Source organism: Colossoma macropomum, unplaced genomic scaffold (assembly GCF_904425465.1).
Source record: "Colossoma macropomum unplaced genomic scaffold, Colossoma_macropomum, whole genome shotgun sequence".
NCBI lineage: Eukaryota > Metazoa > Chordata > Actinopteri > Characiformes > Serrasalmidae > Colossoma > Colossoma macropomum.
Window position 1 is genome coordinate 63154521 of NW_023494792.1, and position 17560 is coordinate 63172080.

At 41.7% G+C, this 17560-nt stretch overlaps 1 protein-coding gene across 1 annotated transcript in view; it reads right to left on the reverse strand.

Moving 5' to 3' along the window:
• The window catches only part of atxn7l1 (ataxin 7-like 1), a 41269-nt gene extending 27823 nt beyond the window's left edge, over window positions 1–13446 (reverse strand). The window contains exons 1-2 of the mRNA XM_036577779.1: window positions 13316–13446; window positions 4779–4880 (exon numbers count right to left, since the gene is read on the reverse strand). The gene's annotated coding sequence lies outside the window, so the exon portion shown is untranslated. The remainder of the gene's footprint in view (window positions 1–4778; window positions 4881–13315) is intronic.
• Between the last annotated feature and the right edge of the window lie 4114 nt (window positions 13447–17560).

Here is a 17560-nt window from a genome sequence, read left to right on the forward strand (position 1 = left end):
TCTGCTTCCCCCCAATCAGCTTCTGTCTCTGGTGTTCTTAACTAACTAGAGCTGCAGCACTGCTCTGCCTCAGGGTGGCGCTGTAGCAGACTGGTTCACCCAGTTGGTCCTTCATAGTCTAGAAACTGTAACTCTGCCTGGATTCCTCTGAAAAACTTTACAATGAGCTGCAGCAGATCTGTAAATCTGAAAACTCGCCCAGTTTCCCAAGAGTTTGGAGTGAAGAGTGACTGTTCCTCATTTCTCACACTGAAGACAGAAGAGGAGACGAGGAAGATCTCAGTTACTGTGAGGAAGAGCGCAGAACCGCACTAGAACAGAGACTCTACAGAAGAACAGCTGATAAACAGACATTTACTGACACTGAAGCATCAGCGCCGCTATGGAGAGAGAGTTAGCAGCCAACATGGGACCCCCGAATACCAGGGGGGATTTCTAGCTTCTTGGAATCAGTTTTGACCGGAGTGTTTCTAAGGACAGCAGAGGGACCCTCGGCCCCAAAACAAAACTGACTACAGCTCTAACCAGCAGGGGGCGTGCCCAGGGGCGCTCTGCCAGGAGCGTTTGTGTGTGCTCAGGCGTTTGTGTGTGTGCCACCTCCCACCGCGCTGAAGCTCCCACTCTGCCAGCACACGTGGGAAGGGCACAAGACCAGAGGCGGACACAAGCCAAGCAGAGCAGAGTGGAACGGGCCTGAGCAAAAACGAAAGTAAACACGTTCCGCTGCCAGAGCCGAGCTTTCTCACAGTCCGACTGGGCTCCGTCCCTCACGCAGCCCTCGGAGCGCACGAGAACCAGCAGAGAACAGCTCGTCATATCAGCCACGCCAGCGCACAGCTCCTATACTCAAACAACAGAGCATATATACACCAATCAGGCATAACATTATGACCACCTCCTTGTTTCCACACTCATTGTCCATTTTATCAGCTCCACTTACTATATAGGTGCACTTTGTAGTTCTACAGTTACAGACTGTAGTCCATCTGTTTCTCTGATACTTTGTTAGCCCCCTTTTACCCTGTTCTTCAGTGGTCAGGACCCCCATGGACCCTCACAGAGCAGGTACTATTTGGGAGGTGGATCATTCTCAGCACTACAGTAACACTGATGTGGTGGTGGTGTGTGTTGTGCTGGTCTGAGTGGATCAGACACAGCAGTGCTGCTGGAGTTTTTAAACACAAACCATCAACAAACTGTCATCACCACTGAGCAGCTTTTCAGTCGGCAGCTGTGACAGAAGAACAGCTAAACAACCTGGAATCAGCCGGAAATTAACCCAATACCATTCGCCAAACGTGTAGTCTGATCTGACCAAATCAGACTGAGCCATAAAACTGCCGCAATATCAGGTTTAGCTCAGTTTTGTCAGTTTTTGCCAGATCAGTATTAATGTTGTTTTGTTCCAGCCAGTCTGTAAAGCATCTTACAGCCCATTTAGTTTGGCGAATGGTGTTGGGTTCATTTCTGGCTGATTCCAGGTTGTTCAGCTGTTCTTCTGTCACAGCTGCCGACTGAAAAGCTGCTCAGTGGTGATGACAGTTTGGGAATTTAGTGTCGTCTCATCTTCAGAGTCTGACCAAATCGGCTGTCGGTCAAATGTGATCTTAAAAGTGTCCGTTTTCTGTTTGTGGCAAAGTAAGAAGTAAAAACGTTCAAATGTCTTGAGCGTCTCCTACAGCTGTCAAAGCCGTTGCTTAGCAACAGCGTCTCAGCGGAGTGATACAGTGTTCGTGAAAAACTCGTGATGTTATGGCAAAATAACAGCATCGTTAGAACACTTCTCAACCAATCAGCTCGCGTGTCCTGAACTAACGGTTGTATAAAAAAACAGATCAAATCCTAAAAAGAGTAATGATAATGATAATAGTAAATTTGATAGTAAAATAAGCAATAAACCATTATAATATAGTAACCTGATAAATAACAGATCAAAAAGGATAAACTAAATAACTCTTATAGAAACTAAAATATGACTACACTTCAGACTCCGTCACCTTAGAAGGATGAAAAACCTCCGGAGTGCCGTCACTGGCTTCCGCCATATAACTGACCATGATTCTCATGATAATTAATATCTGCAACGGTATAACTAACTATCTGGAACCGTTTCATCACTATCCACAACACAGACCAATCCTGTCTCAACACTGCGTTAAAAACGAAAACCTGATCCAAATTTATTAAATATCAAAATATAACAATATTTTTGCAGCCCTATAATTAAAGCTCTTAATATGGGTGATATCTTAAAATTTTACCTTCAAATTCCTCATATCAGTCAGACCCCAGATGGAGCTCACTCAAGTTTAGGAGGAGCTTTTAGCACTTAAGTCACTGAAAGAGAGGAAACCAGCAGGATCCCACAAATGCATGTGCTTTGCAGTCTCAAATATGCATGCATGAAGTGCACTGTTAGTAATAAGCAACAAAACAACAACAACATTTATTTTTATAGCACTTTTTACAACTAGTGTTGTCTCAAAGCAGCTTTACAGAAAAAAATAAAGGTTCTGTTCAGGTACATTTTTCATTCATCAAGGTACAAACAGTGTAAATGTTCCCTCAAAGCTCCAACAGTGGTTTTAAGGTCTGATTGTGAACCTTAAATAAGTGTTTCCAGGTGAAAAGTTCGTATTTGTACCTTTTCATAACTGAATGTTTTAAACAGAACAGTAAAATAAAAGCCTGGAGACGAGACGGGGTGTGTGGAGTCAGTACAGCTTAGAACATATCATTTCAGTGGATTATGGTTCAGTTATGTTCCCTGACTAAAGGTACTGAGATGTACCCTTGAGGGTTCCACCCCAGTGACAGGAGGGGCTCTGCCCCAGTGACAGTCTAGTACCTTTATTACTGAGAGTGTAAAATGCTGAAACCATAATAAACGTACCTTCCTGAGCACATCACTGCAGGATACATTCAGAGCTGCAGTCGCTGCAGTTTGACAACTGTTTACTGTTCTTAGAAACACACTTAAGCCAGGTTGTGGTGATAACCACAGATAACCACACACTAAAAAAGCAGCAGAGGTGCAGAGAAAGAGCCGTGCTTCTCATGAACGGCACGGCGCGCCTCTGTTTTAATCATACTCTCCAACAAGCCTTAATCGGATCACCTCTCGACTCCCGTCATGCACGCTGTTTATTCCACGTTTCAGCGTTTACCACTTTAGAATCACTTAAGTTGTCCAATTTCCCCTCAGCAGCGGAATGCAGTCGGGTTCTCGCCAAGCTGGCCAGCACCGGACACTCAGCGGCTGGAGAAAAACCCGGCAGCTTGAGTTTCCCCTCCAGTGTCCAGCTTTAATAAAGAGGAGGAGTGTTCTGCTCTCACTCTGGGCTCTGGAAGTTGGCTCTCTGTTCGCGAGAACACACACTGGAACGGAACCTTTTTAAAAGATATTTATGAACAACCTGCAACTTCAAAAGAAGCAAACAGCACTCAGACTGGTCAGGGTCACGTCCAGCAGGACAAAGAGCATTTCAGTTGGAGATGCTTTTAATAGAAGAGCATTTTGTGACCAAAACTGGTACTAAGAGTTACGAGTAACGATTAGGGCTTGACTGATATCAAAATTCTGTGGCCGATACCAATATATAGTAAGTGGAGCTGATAAAATGGACAACGAGCGTAGAAACAAGGAGGTGGTCAGAATGTTATGCCTGATTGGTGTATTTCATAGATACATCATATTTATGCCTGTTATTGCACATTTGCACTGTTCGTTTCGATACGATTTGCACTTCTGGTAGATGCTAACTGAATTCCGTTGCCTTGTACTGAGCAACGACAAAGTTAAATATGTCTGTCTATTTAGATGATGTAACTTACTTGTCCACTTCATATCTGTAATGAATACAAGAATGACCACTACTGCTGCTTTATACATGCTAGTGGTTAATCATATTTCACTTACAGCTTCATTGTGTTTTCTGTGTACAGTGTAGTGTTTGTGTGTTTACATTAGTGTACAGTAGAGCTGAAAGATTCATGTTATGTCGAAATAGCCATTTATCAGCGCAATTTAAATCCCAAGAGCTGCAACTGTTCAATTATAGCCTACATTATCAACATGTCTCAAGTTTTAAGTGGGGAAATTTAACCTGATAACAGAGGCTGTGAACTGCCTGCAGAGCAAACAGATCCAACCAAACCTCCATGTGTTGTGACATCACAACCACTTTACTGGTGGTCTGGCGCACAGCATTCAGGGGTCAAACCTCAAGCCAGACAATGTGGATATTCTGGTCTACTTGGCCAAACCCACAAGCTTGAACATAATTTAGAGAAAATAATCAGTTTGACTTGTAATCCCATTATTAGCCAGGAAAATCGCAATTCGATATTTAGAATAGATTCTATCCCTTTAATGTTCTGCTCAACCATTTGGTGGAGCACATTTTGAGTTACTATATGTGCCACAAAGTGCCATCTCGACCGTTTGGCAGACGTGAATGTTTTTTAAATTGTGTGGTCAAATAAACAAAACAAAACAAACAAACAAACAAAAAAAACAAATTGTTTTTTATTATTGTTCCAAACAAAAAAAATGTCATACATGTAATTCTATTCTAATTTTATTCTATAGATTCTACATTTTCCCCAAATCGTTCAGCCCTATTCCACAGTAATTTATGGAATTCTATTCTATCAGCTGATGACGATTATACCGTAGGTCTCTATTACCAGGCAGCCGAAAACTCCTGTTAAGATGTATTCGTTCTACAGAACGTGGCAGGCGTACACTCTGCAGACCGACTCGCTGGTACACTCACCGTAATGGGTCAGGAAGCCCTGAGGCTTGACGACTTGGGTGCAGACATTGCATACAAGAGAGAAATCCTCACATGTTGGGATCAGACCATCGAAGTTCATATCTACAGAGAGAAAAACACAACACGTCAGTGCAGTTCAGTCCTCAGCCTGTGCTGTGTTTACTGTAACAAACCCAGTTCAAATGCTTATCAATTAAGTGATCGGCTGAACCAGGTTCAAGTTGAAGTAAACACTACGTTAGCTCTGCGAAACAAACGGTATTTATACAGTTATTGTGGTATGAGTTTCTGTGTCAGTAAGAGCTGCGATGATATGATGAGATGTTTGTCTCATAAAGGGGTTCTTCTGATTTCTACTGTAAAACGCTGCTTTCACTGTGAGATGATTTTCTTTTCTAACTCTGCGTTTTAAAGATCTCAGACGCTGCAGACTCGATCTCCACCGCCCCTCTGATCACCTTCGTGTGTTAATGTTGATGATGAAATATTACAGTGATGGTGGCGAATAATGAGGAGACGGAGCTGAACATGTGTCTGTTTATTAGGAGGAGTAACGTTAGCGCGCTCGGCTGAAGCGTTTGGGAAATGGAGACTGAAACTGGGGAGCGGCAACGCTCTGATAAACAGCAGGGGGCGCTCTCACAGTATTCACGACTTACAGCTTATCACTGTTTACGTTTTAGCTGTGCGTGTATGGTCGGTTGCTAAGCAACAGACATAACAGCTGACTGTCAACTTTGATCGAGTAGGTTACGACTTCCTAACTGGAGATAAGATGCTGTAAGATAAGATTCCTAAATTAGGGTCAGATTTCCTTCTGTAATACAGATTAGTGAAGAATCTTATCTTGACCAGTCAGATCTGAACTCAGGACAAAAAGACAGGATGTTTCTGTAATATGACCCCAGACGTTTAAGTCGGCAGAGTAACGGTAAGTTATACTGTCTGTGTGTTGCAGATTGTTAAACATGATTTTCCATAGTACTGTATGTAGGTTAGCAGGTCTCTGTATGTGAAATACACTCACTGGCCACTTTATCAGAAACAGTGCTGGTGTATCTGCCACCAGTACAATTACTCCTCCTCTGTCTCTCGATTAATTGTCAGGTTTCTGACCACAGAGCCGCTCTCTGCTGGATATTTTTGGGTGCTGGACCACTCCCAACCCAGCAGTGGCTCAGACACGTGTCAAAACCCCAGCAACACCGCCGAATGGGGCAGAGGGTGGTTGACAAATTGACAACAGATGGGCTACGGTCTCTCACTGAACACCTGTACGGAGGATCTGTGACATAAGCACCAAAGCAAACATTTCTAATTGGATGGTGAGCAGGTACGAAAACACCTTTATGTTATGTGAAATAAAAACAAGCAATTCAACTTTTCACAAACACTGAAACATAAAAGCATTAAAAATAAAACAGGAAAGCTCACGACGTCCTGAGATCCAGAATCTCAGAACAGCAGTTACAAAAAATTAAAATTAGAGTGCAGTTATCTGGTTATTAACGCTCTGCGGTCTGAGGGCATTTTCTTGATATTTGCATATATTCCTAAATTCGCCTTTATCCTCTTATGCTCCAGGGTATATTTAGGTTTTTCCATCTGAATTTTCACGCCCAAGTTTTAAGGCAAATTATTCAGTAACTGCATGAAATACATGTACATTTTTTTTTTCCCCTCAAATGAACAGAAAATGTGTTTTATGATCACACATATTGCTATATGCTTACAATTTACTGCTGAAAGCCAAAAATCTTAGACGCTCTTTGTATTATTATATAAAAATAATGTTTACAGAGCAGATCACTGAAGAGACGCCATCTGTTTATAGTTTACAGCCCAGATTTGTGAAAAATGGGTCGACTTTCAGTAGAAAACAAAATATTGTGAGTTCAGCTTCTTTTATTATAAGGGTTTAAAATTACATCACCATCTATTTGACTGGAAAGAAGACAGTTACAGCTCTCATATGACCCCCACCTTTAGAATGGAGCTTATGAAATATGAGAGTTATGAAGTAAAGAATATGATGAAGTGCGTTTTGGAAGCACCGGTGGTTCCACGGAGTTAAAAAGGTAAAAGGCTCTTGTGTACAACATGCAACCCACATATCATATATTAACGTGGTCAGAGCAATTATATCACAATACTTCAAGACGATTCAAGGATCTCGATATTTAGACTTAATAAGTCAGAACAGACCAAATGGAACCTATAATCATATATAAAAATACTATAACAACAACAATAATAATAATAATAAAAAACCTACTTTTATGTTTTTAAAAAAACTGCACTGCATTAAATCCAATTAAACAGGCCTGATTGTGCTCACTGTGTGATGGAACATGTAGTTGGTCAGTGCTCTTTAAGTACTGACGACGTCCACCATACGCTCAGAAAGCATATTGTGCTTTAATTTATTATAATAACGATAAATCATCATCACAGTGCACACAAACGAGCCCACAGAGTACATTTTGGACATTGTCCTTACTTCAGAAACACTGACCAGCTGCATATTTCATTACAAAGAAGGCATAATTAGCGCTGTGAAACGATCAATACAAATCATTGTTGTATGTGGCACTTCTGGTTCTTTTATCAGGTGCCAGAAAAAATAAAAATCATGGCATATTACGGGGGAGTGATTTGCGATATAGTAGATATGACATCGCGATGCGGATGAACAGTCTAGAACCTTAGTGCTACAGTAGCAGTACCTTAAACATTTTATCATGTGTTTAATGCTAATTCAGTACAGACTCAACCCTGTTTACACTGAGAGGAGAGAAATATGGTGAAATATATCAGTCCAATTCCATATATTCCAATTCCAAAAGTGGAACATTATTCAAAAGGTAAACTTAGTGCATGTTTACTGTTTGTCTGCAAGTACAAGATTAACTTACTTAGAAAGAAATACAGATTAATGCTCTCTGAGTCTGTAGCCTCTTATGCTTCGTGGAACCACCGGTGGTTCCAAAACGCACTTCGTCATATTCTTCATAACTCTCATATTTCATAAGCTCCATTCTAAAGGTGGGGGTCGTATGAGGCTGTAACTGTCTTCTGTCCAGTCAAATAGATGGGTGATGTAATTTTAAACCCTTATAATAAAAGAAGCTGAACTCACAATATTTTGTTTTCTACTGAAAGTCGACCCATTTTTCCACAAATCTGGGCTGTAAACTACACTGCTCAAAAAAATAAAGGGAACACTCAAATAACACATCCTAGATCTGAATGAATGAAATATTCTCATTGAATACTTTGTTCTGTACAAAGTTGAATGTGCTGACAACAAAATCACACAAAAATCATCAATGGAAATCAAATTTATTAACCAATGGAGGCCTGGATTTGGAGTCACACACAAAATTAAAGTGGAAAAACACACTACAGGCTGATCCAACTTTGATGTAATGTCCTTAAAACAAGTCAAAATGAGGCTCAGTATTGTGTGTGGCCTCCACGTGCCTGTATGACCTCCCTACAACGCCTGGGCATGCTCCTGATGAGGTGGCGGATGGTCTCCTGAGGGATCTCCTCCCAGACCTGGACTAAAGCATCCGCCAACTCCTGGACAGTCTGTGGTGCAACGTGACGTTGGTGGATGGAGCGAGACATGATGTCCCAGATGTGCTCAATCGGATTCAGGCCTGGGGAACGGGCAGGCCAGTCCATAGCTTCAATGCCTTCATCTTGCAGGAACTGCTGACACACTCCAGCCACATGAGGTCTAGCATTGTCCTGCATTAGGAGGAACCCAGGGCCAACAGCACCAGCATATGGTCTCACAAGGGGTCTGAGGATCTCATCTCGGTACCTAATGGCAGTCAGGCTACCTCTGGCGAGCACATGGAGGGCTGTGCGGCCCTCCAAAGAAATGCCACCCCACACCATTACTGACCCACTGCCAAACCGGTCATGCTGAAGGATGTTGCAGGCAGCAGATCGCTCTCCACGGCGTCTCCAGACTCTGTCACGTCTGTCACATGTGCTCAGTGTGAACCTGCTTTCATCTGTGAAGAGCACAGGGCACCAGTGGCGAATTTGCCAATCCTGGTGTTCTCTGGCAAATGCCAAGCGTCCTGCACGGTGTTGGGCTGTGAGCACAACCCCCATCTGTGGACGTCGGGCCCTCATACCATCCTCATGGAGTCGGTTTCTAACCGTTTGTGCAGACACATGCACATTTGTGGCCTGCTGGAGATCATTTTGCAGGGCTCTGGCAGTGCTCCTCCTGTTCCTCCTTGCACAAAGGCGAAGGTAGCGGTCCTGCTGCTGGGTTGTTGCCCTCCTACGGCCTCCTCCACGTCTCCTGGTGTACTGGCCTGTCTTCTGGTAGCGCCTCCAGGCTCTGGACACTACGCTGACAGACACAGCAAACCTTCTTGCCACAGCTCGCATTGATGTGCCATCCTGGATGAGCTGCACTACCTGAGCCACTTGTGTGGGTTGTAGAGTCCGTCTCATGCTACCACGAGTGTGAAAGCACCACCAACATTCAAAAGTGACCAAAACATCAGCCAGAAAGCATAGGCACTGAGAAGTGGTCTGTGGTCCCCACCTGCAGAACCACTCCTTTATTGAGTGTGTCTTGCTAATCGCCAATGATTTCCACCTGTTGTCTATTCCATTTGCACAACAGCAGGTGAAATTGATTGTCAATCAGTGTTGCTTCCTAAGTGGACAGTTTGATTTCACAGAAGTTTGATTTACTTGGAGTTATATTGTGTTGTTTAAGTGTTCCCTTTATTTTTTTGAGCAGTGTATAAACAGATGGCGTCTCTTCAGTGATCTGCTCTGTAAACATTATTTTTATATAATAATACAAAGATTTTTGGCTTTCAGCAGTAAACTGTAAGCATATAGCAATATGTGTATCATAAAACACATGTTCTGTTAATTTGAGGGAGTTTTATAAAAACAAAATTATAAATAAAATAAAAAATTACATTTATTTCATGCAGTTACTGAATAATTTGCCTTAAGATTTGGTCATGAAAATTCAGATGGACAAACCAAAATATATCCTGGAGCATAAGAGGTTAAATGCTGGTAGTATTTTTTGTTGAGGTGATTTAGGCCATTGTTTCTCAACCCTGGTCTTAATGTACACTTAACATACACCTAATATATACACTGCAGGATGTTTCGATAAGGTAGCACAATCAAGCTGCTACACTACACAATGTTTTGCTCGATTTTAACCCCGATTGGCCCGTTACAATAGGTTACACAATCTGAAGCGTTTCTTCAGGTCGGGAGCTCGATCGGAAGCGAGTCAATATCATGTTTATCATGTTGATCCAGATCAGGTCACTGTCTTTACAGATTCAGCTCAGCTGCCAGTCTGTAACGAAATATTCCTCTCAGTGTGATATCAGCGCTTCTCACCACAGATTCATCCCCAGTTTATTACTCATAAAGCCCAAACAGGTCCAGTGAGCTCAGCTCTGTGTGTCGTGTGATCTGAGGAGATCTGGGAGTTTGAGTTCTTATTCGTAGCCCAAACTCGTTAAGTGTGTTAAACTCTCTGTTTGCCTTGTGGTTCAGTCTGAGCGCCTCACGACAGCAAGACAAGACACTCTGACAATAAGTTTGTGATGCTGTCTGTTTTAAAAGCCTGTTAAGATTTTAAAAGTCCTGTAGTGAATATCCAGCCTTAGTCAGAACACGGTCTCCCGAACAGACCCGAACGGACTCTCCCGGGGAGCTCAGTCCCACCAGAGTCGGCGGACTCCCCTGATTTATCCACAAGCAGAAAACAGTGTGAACTGTGCTTCCAAAAGCACGCCAGCAATTTCCTCCGCGTCAGCCAAGGCAAATAACAGAGCGAGTAGCTCACTGAGCCGCCCGCTCGCCAAAACGGAGTGGAGCGGCGCCAAAAACACAGAACTCCCCCAAACTGCCTTTTATCGCTCTGGTGAATGAGCGGGAGGCGTCCCGTTTTCTCACCGTCTGACAGCCAGACAGAACGAAGGGAGTCAGAGTGAGGAGAGCCTGGAGGACGTCAGTCTGCAAACGACAGAGTCGACAGGATCCAGTTCTTCAGCGCAGCGTTACTGTGTGGTTTGTTTAAAGGGGAACTCCACTGATTTTTCAAAAGGTCCACATAATTAAATGGTTAAGATGTAAAGAGACTGGTTCAGAGCAGTTTGGTGTGAAACGCTCTGTTCTAGATAAACTTACAGAGTCAAAACTGTTCACAGTGGTGGTGATAGGAACCAGACGTCCCCCTCTAAAAGCTCCCTCACAGAAAGTTCCTACATGAAATGGTTATGAATTCACTGCCTGATGACTGAGACACTGTTTTATGATAGTTTAGAGAACTTAAACTCCATTCATGGTGGAGGGATACATGCAGGGCGCTGTGAGGCAAAATAGTCCCCAAAGAAAACTTATTATTTCAGATTTTCCACTATTTCCCATCATCAACATTCCATATAAACTCAGAAGACTCGTGTAGGTTCACTGGTGGTTCTGGATAGTAAATAAAATGTCTATATCTGTGTTGTAGTCATGGCGACCCCTGGTTCCTATCACCACCACTGTAAAGACATCTGAACCATTTCACACCAAACCACTCTGTTTACGTCTCAACCAATAAATTAGGGAGGAATTTCGAAAAATTGGTGGAATTCCCCATTAAGGACAGAAGAGAGAGATAAACAGCTTCTGTGCATAAACGATAAAATGTGAACATGCAGTCCTTTTAGCTGAATGTAATCATTTTGGTATTATTATTATTATTATTATTATATTCTTATTTGCCTCTTTTTCATCTCTTCTGTGTTTCTTTCATTCTTCCTTTTCCTTCATTATCTTTGTCTTTTATTTTTCCTCATTTTTCCTTGATAAATCTGAAAATAAACATGAAGCAAAAGTTACTGTACAATAGACGTCTGGTTCCTGTCACCACCACTGTGAACAGTTCTGACTCGGAGAGTTTCTCTAGAACAGAGAATTTCACACCAAACCACTCTGAACGACTTTGTTTTCATCTTAACTATTCAATTATGGTGAAATTTAGAAAATTTGTGGAATTGCCCTTTGACGGGCGACCGTTCCGTTTCACGCGTTAGCAAATTAGCACGCACACACTTTTCACACAAAACCTGAGGTAAAAACTGAGGTAAAGTGGGCTGGTTTGGGCTTTCTGCTCGACGTGAATGCGAGTTTTGTTACTTTCCATCAAATTCAGAACTCAAAAGTGAACCCAAGCTGCGCTGTGTGAACTTCTGAGGACGGATGCTAACGGCTAACGGCTAGTTATTTATTTCCTCGCTGAGGAAAAGCAGCAGCAGCTCGGCTAACGGCTAACGCGGCGTGACAGGAGCAGCAGAAACGCCCACCAGCATGGCAGACTCAGCTTCTGCACCTGCCCGCCTTTCAGCGTCCGAGATCAGCATTTTCAGTCAAAAACAACCAAAAAAGAAACTTAAGAGCTGTTTGTTTCTTTCCTGAGAGGACAGGAGTAGCAGGAGACGCGCAACTGCAGTTACTAGTAGCGAACAGTGAAAGGGGACCTCCACCGATCTTTCAAAATTCCTCCATAATTTAGCGTTTGAGACGTGAGAGATTCAGAGTGGTTTGGTGTGAAATGGTTCAGATGTCTTTACAGTGGTGGTGATAGGAACCAGGGGTCGCCATGACCACAACACAAATATAATTATTTGCTATCCAGAACCACCAGTGAACCTACACGAGTCTTCTGAGTTTATATGGAATGTTGATGATGGAAAATAGTGGAAAATCTGAAATAATAAGTTTTCTTTGGGGACTATTTTGCCTCACAGCGCCCTGCATGTATCCCTCCACCATGAATGGAGTTTAAATTCTCAAAACTATCATAAAACAGTGTCTCAGTCATCAGGCAGTGAATTCATAACCATTTCATGTAGGAACTTTCTGTGAGGGAGCTTTTAGAGGTGGACGTCTGGTTCCTATCACCACCACTGTGAACAGTTCTGACTCGGTAAGTTTATCTAGAGCAGAGCGTTTCACTTCAAACCTCTCTGAACGGCTCTGTTTACATCTTAACCACTCAATTATGTGGAACTTTTGAAAAATTGGTGGAGCTGCCCTTTAACGTACATCGTGTCACTCGACGTGCACATCGGTTGAGAAAGTGAGAGCGCGATAGCAGCTCAAGCCGAAGTTCTGACTCGCATTTCATTTTCCGTTCCACCTTAAATGTGCAGGCGCCAGTATGTAACTGCTGCAGCGTTTAAGGTGGAACGGAAAATGCGAACCAGAAGCTGGCGGATAACAAACCAACTATCGCAGCCGTCCGCGGGCAGAAACGAGCGGATTGTTTTCCGAAAATTGTCCCCGAGTCGCTGACGGAGACGGTCTGCCTAGTGTCCTCAGCAGTATTGATCAATTTATTGATCTATTTCAGCCCCAAAGATGCGCGGAGGACACCCTTAGCTAGTTTAGCGCAATCTCGGTTGAGAAACGCTGGCGGACAACAAGTGCGAAATGGCCGAGAAACGGCGCGAACGGAAGCGACGGTGCCCACTTACCGTCCGCCGGCTGTGATTCCGCTGCGTCGGTGAGAGGAGACCGCGATCCGGGCGAGAACGTAGCGCTGTCCAGGCTGGGCTGTTGGCGAGCCAGTGTCGCCATTGCTCTTCCTTCTTGTTGATTTGCTTTTTTCAGCGCGACGGGAGTGGGCGGGGGGGAGTGCGCGTGACGTCACCCTCGGCTCGGCTCGGCTCGGCTCAGCGGGCTTCGGCTCCTTCCCGAAGAGAGTCGAGGAGAGGCGGGTAGAGAGGAGAGAGCGGAGCCCGGAGGCGGTCAGTCCGGTTCCGACGGCTCACGTTTTCTTCAGCGTCGTGTCGCGGTTCGGTGAGGGACCCAGAGTCGATAGGGCCACTTTAAGGACGGAGGATAAACAGACTCTGCACATAAGACACCACATAACATTACGGTAAGACGGCAACATACAGTACATTCGGCTGTTCGTAGTTATTTTGGCCTTATTATTATTATATTTATATTCTGTTCATTTTATCTCGTTTATCAATTCTTTCTTTCCGCAGAAAGGTTTAAGACCAGGTTTCTCACTAGTTATTATTACTAGTATATAACCCAGTAATACTGCTACTACTACCATTAATACTGCTAATACTACTGATAATAATACTAACAACAACAATAATAATAATAATAATAATAATAATAATAATAATAATAATTATTATTATTATTTATTATTATTATTATTATTATTATTATTTTCACAACATATTATTATTAGTAGTAGTAGCAGTACCATTTTATTTTTAAATAGCCGTATTATGTACTATTAGGGTAACTTGGGTGAAGAAACCCCCCAGGGTGAAGTTACATTCACCCCCTCAGGTAGGGGGGCTTCTTACTCTGAATAGAGGGACTTCATACTCCAACTAGGAGGGCTTCTTACCTTAGGTAGTGGGACTTTATATTTCAGATGAGGGGACTTCTTACCCCAGGTAGGGGGGCTTCCTACCCCTGGTAAGGGGGCTTCTTACCTCAGGTAGGGGGGCTTCATACTCCAAGTGAGGGGGCTTCTTACTCCAGGTAGGAAGGCTTCTTACCTTAGGTAGTGGGACTTCATACTTCAGATGGGAGGGCTTCTTACCCCAGGTGAGGGGGCTTCTTACCCCAGGTAAGGTGGCTTCTTACCCCAGGTAAGGGGGCTTCTTACCACAGGTAAGGGGGCTTCTTACCACAGGTAGGGTTTTTTCCCGATAGTGGGGTAAGATTGCCATTTTAAAGCTGTTCTTTTGTGTGCTAGATAATCAGAACTGTCTGCTGTTCCAGTTTATCTCCTGTAAGTGATGAACTCCTATATATGATTTATATTTACAGCAAATGAACATCGTTTTCCCCTTCTAATAGAAATAATAACTGTTTTCATGATGTTCATTGTCATTGCTATTAATAGTGTTAGTGCTATAAATATTAACTGTAATATCTCATAGAATAAAATAGAATTGAAATTCAGTTGGACATCAGTTCTCATCATTAATAATAAAGAAAATAGAAATGGACACTATTATTATTATTATTATTATTATTATTATTGTTATTATTATTATCATTATTATTATTATCATTCTCTGGAGCCCAGAGAGTAAATCGTCTCTCTCAGTGACCGAGGCAGCCTGATCAATCGCGTTTTAATTATGATCTAATTTGGGTGTCTTTTTATAAGTGGTCACTGGGTGGCAGCAAAGCTCAATTTACAACACAACCACTAATTACTGAGTTGAATGTAGAAGTTCATAACTTGGTACTCGTCGACATTCATTATACATGATTAAAATAATATAAAAATAAATAAAATAGAAAATAAATAAGGAAAACAGCAGCAGGAGAGCTAATATTAACTATTAGGCTTTAATACCTACGAACATGGGGACTAAATCAGTTTAGTTTCATTTAGTTAACTTACTTAAAGGTCAGTAAGTGACTGGCTCTGTTGTATAAAAGGCCAGTCCTGTAGTAAAAGATGCAGTTTATGCAGCTCTCTAGGCTTCAGTGATGTCTGTAATTAATGGTATTTATCAGACTTGCTCCAGTGGTTGGGTCACATGCCAGGTACCGTGAGTTTTTACTGAACTGGGAAAATCTGCCTTTAGTTACAGCACCAGTGAGCTGGACCCTCACTGGGTCACTCGGTCATTTTAAACTCTTATTCACTAACCACCTCCACTCTGCCTCACACTGTTTTACCTGATTCTCACTATCATTGTCTTATTTTCATTATTTTAGTTATTTTATTTTTTTCCCATTTATGCATTTGTTTATTATTATTCATATTCTTATTCTTGTTTTAATTCTGATTATTTTATTATTATTTGTCATTTTAATTAATTTTAGTTTCCTTTTTGTTCTTATCCTCTACTTTTGAGATACATTTTTATTAACTTTTACATTTTAGTCACGCTTTAATTATTGTTTTATATTTTCTACTGTTTTTATGTATTTTATTGTTAATATTAACTATTATTATTTGATATGTTCTTACACAAGATCAGTCCCTTTTTCCTGTATCAGCTTGGCAACATTGTGAATGAGGGTCACCCTCAGTGTTTTCTGAGGTTAAATAAAGATCGATTGATTGATTGATTGATTATGATCTCCCATCAGGGTAAAAGATCAGGCATATTAAAGAATAACCGGAGCTTAAATGGCGTTTAGGTTATTATCAGAGCGCTGAGAGAGTTTTGGATATAAAGCCGCTCCCTCGCTGGAATATTAGGGCCTTTTCTGAAACATAATGTTTTGTTTGTTCTCCAGACAAACGGCAATCAGTGAAGTCACAGGACGATCAGGCACACAAAAGCTGCATTATCCACAGAGGTGGTCCACATTTATTTGGGGGAAGAAACATCTCTCCTCCTCTCAGAGCCGCACAAAGAGAGACCATGTGAGAAAACAGCAGAGCTGACTCATAAAATGTGCTTCAGTCTCTCATCTTTATTTCCAAACAAACAACAAAAACACGTCTTAGTGCAAAAAAGAGAAACGTCTGATAAGATGTGTGTAGAAATTCTGGAAGCGAAGCTAGACTCTTAAAAAAGATGGTGCTTCAAGGGTTCTTTAGTAAAGAAAATGGCTCTATATAGAACCACGAACACTCAAAGAACCCTTTGCATGATTAAATCATGAAAAGGTTCTTCAGATTGATAGAAAATGTGCATCAATGTGCTATAGATGGTTCTATAAAGCACCTGAAAGAGGTTTTCTATCGTTACAAGGTTGACATCGTAACAATAGAAGAATCCTTTTGGGTGCTATATAGACCCAATGTCAAAAAGGTTCTATATAGAACCATCTACAGCACATTCCATCAGTCTGAAGAACCATTTCATGATGCAAAGAACCCTTTAATCATGCAAAGGGTTCTTTGAGTGAGTATGGTTCTATATAGAACCATTTTCTTCACTAAAGAACTCTTGAAGCATCTTTTTAAGAGTTTACAACAACAGACAAACAACTAAAATCGACTAAGAACGTTTGCACCTTGCACAAAATTCAAAATGCTGTACATGATCATAAAACAAAACACCTGCTTAACAGTTTTGTACCTTGTAGGCGGAGGCTTGTGATGCTTTGGACTCAACACAAGTCAATAATGAAAGGTTACAAATCAGATCAGAAAAAAATACAAACTAAAAAAATAATATTGGTAAAAAAATGATAGAGATACAATAATTCACATAAAAACCTTTACACTCTAAAACTGATGTGTTAAAAAGGCATTCGGTCTCTTTACTAGATCAGGGGTCGAAACCTGAACGTTTAGAAGAGCCATTTTGTCCTTTCAACAAAAATCAAACCACAACACTTCATAACCATTTTACCATCTTGGCTGTAAATCTGTCTCAGTATGTGCTGATGTGCTAATATGTCGCTGCTGTTGGAACAAAACCTCGTACCTCCAATTTTATTGTTTTTCAGTTTTTGACATAATCTGAAAATGCCTGTTGTTCTTTACATTGTGTGCAAATTTTACAAAGAATGGACCAAAAGAAACGACCCAAAATGACTTGGAAGAACGTCTGGTTCCACTGACTTACATTAAAAGTAAAGTATGTTTTTCTCTCTCCTGTAAAGTTATTATTTTGGAAACATACGGTTTTGTTCTGTCAGTAGTGATAGACTAAAAATATAATATAAACGAAAACTCAGACTTACTTTGCTTTGCTTTAAGCTTTAGCTCAGCTATAGCCGCTTTTCTCGCATCTCTGGCAGGAAATTTTTCCACAAAAATAGAA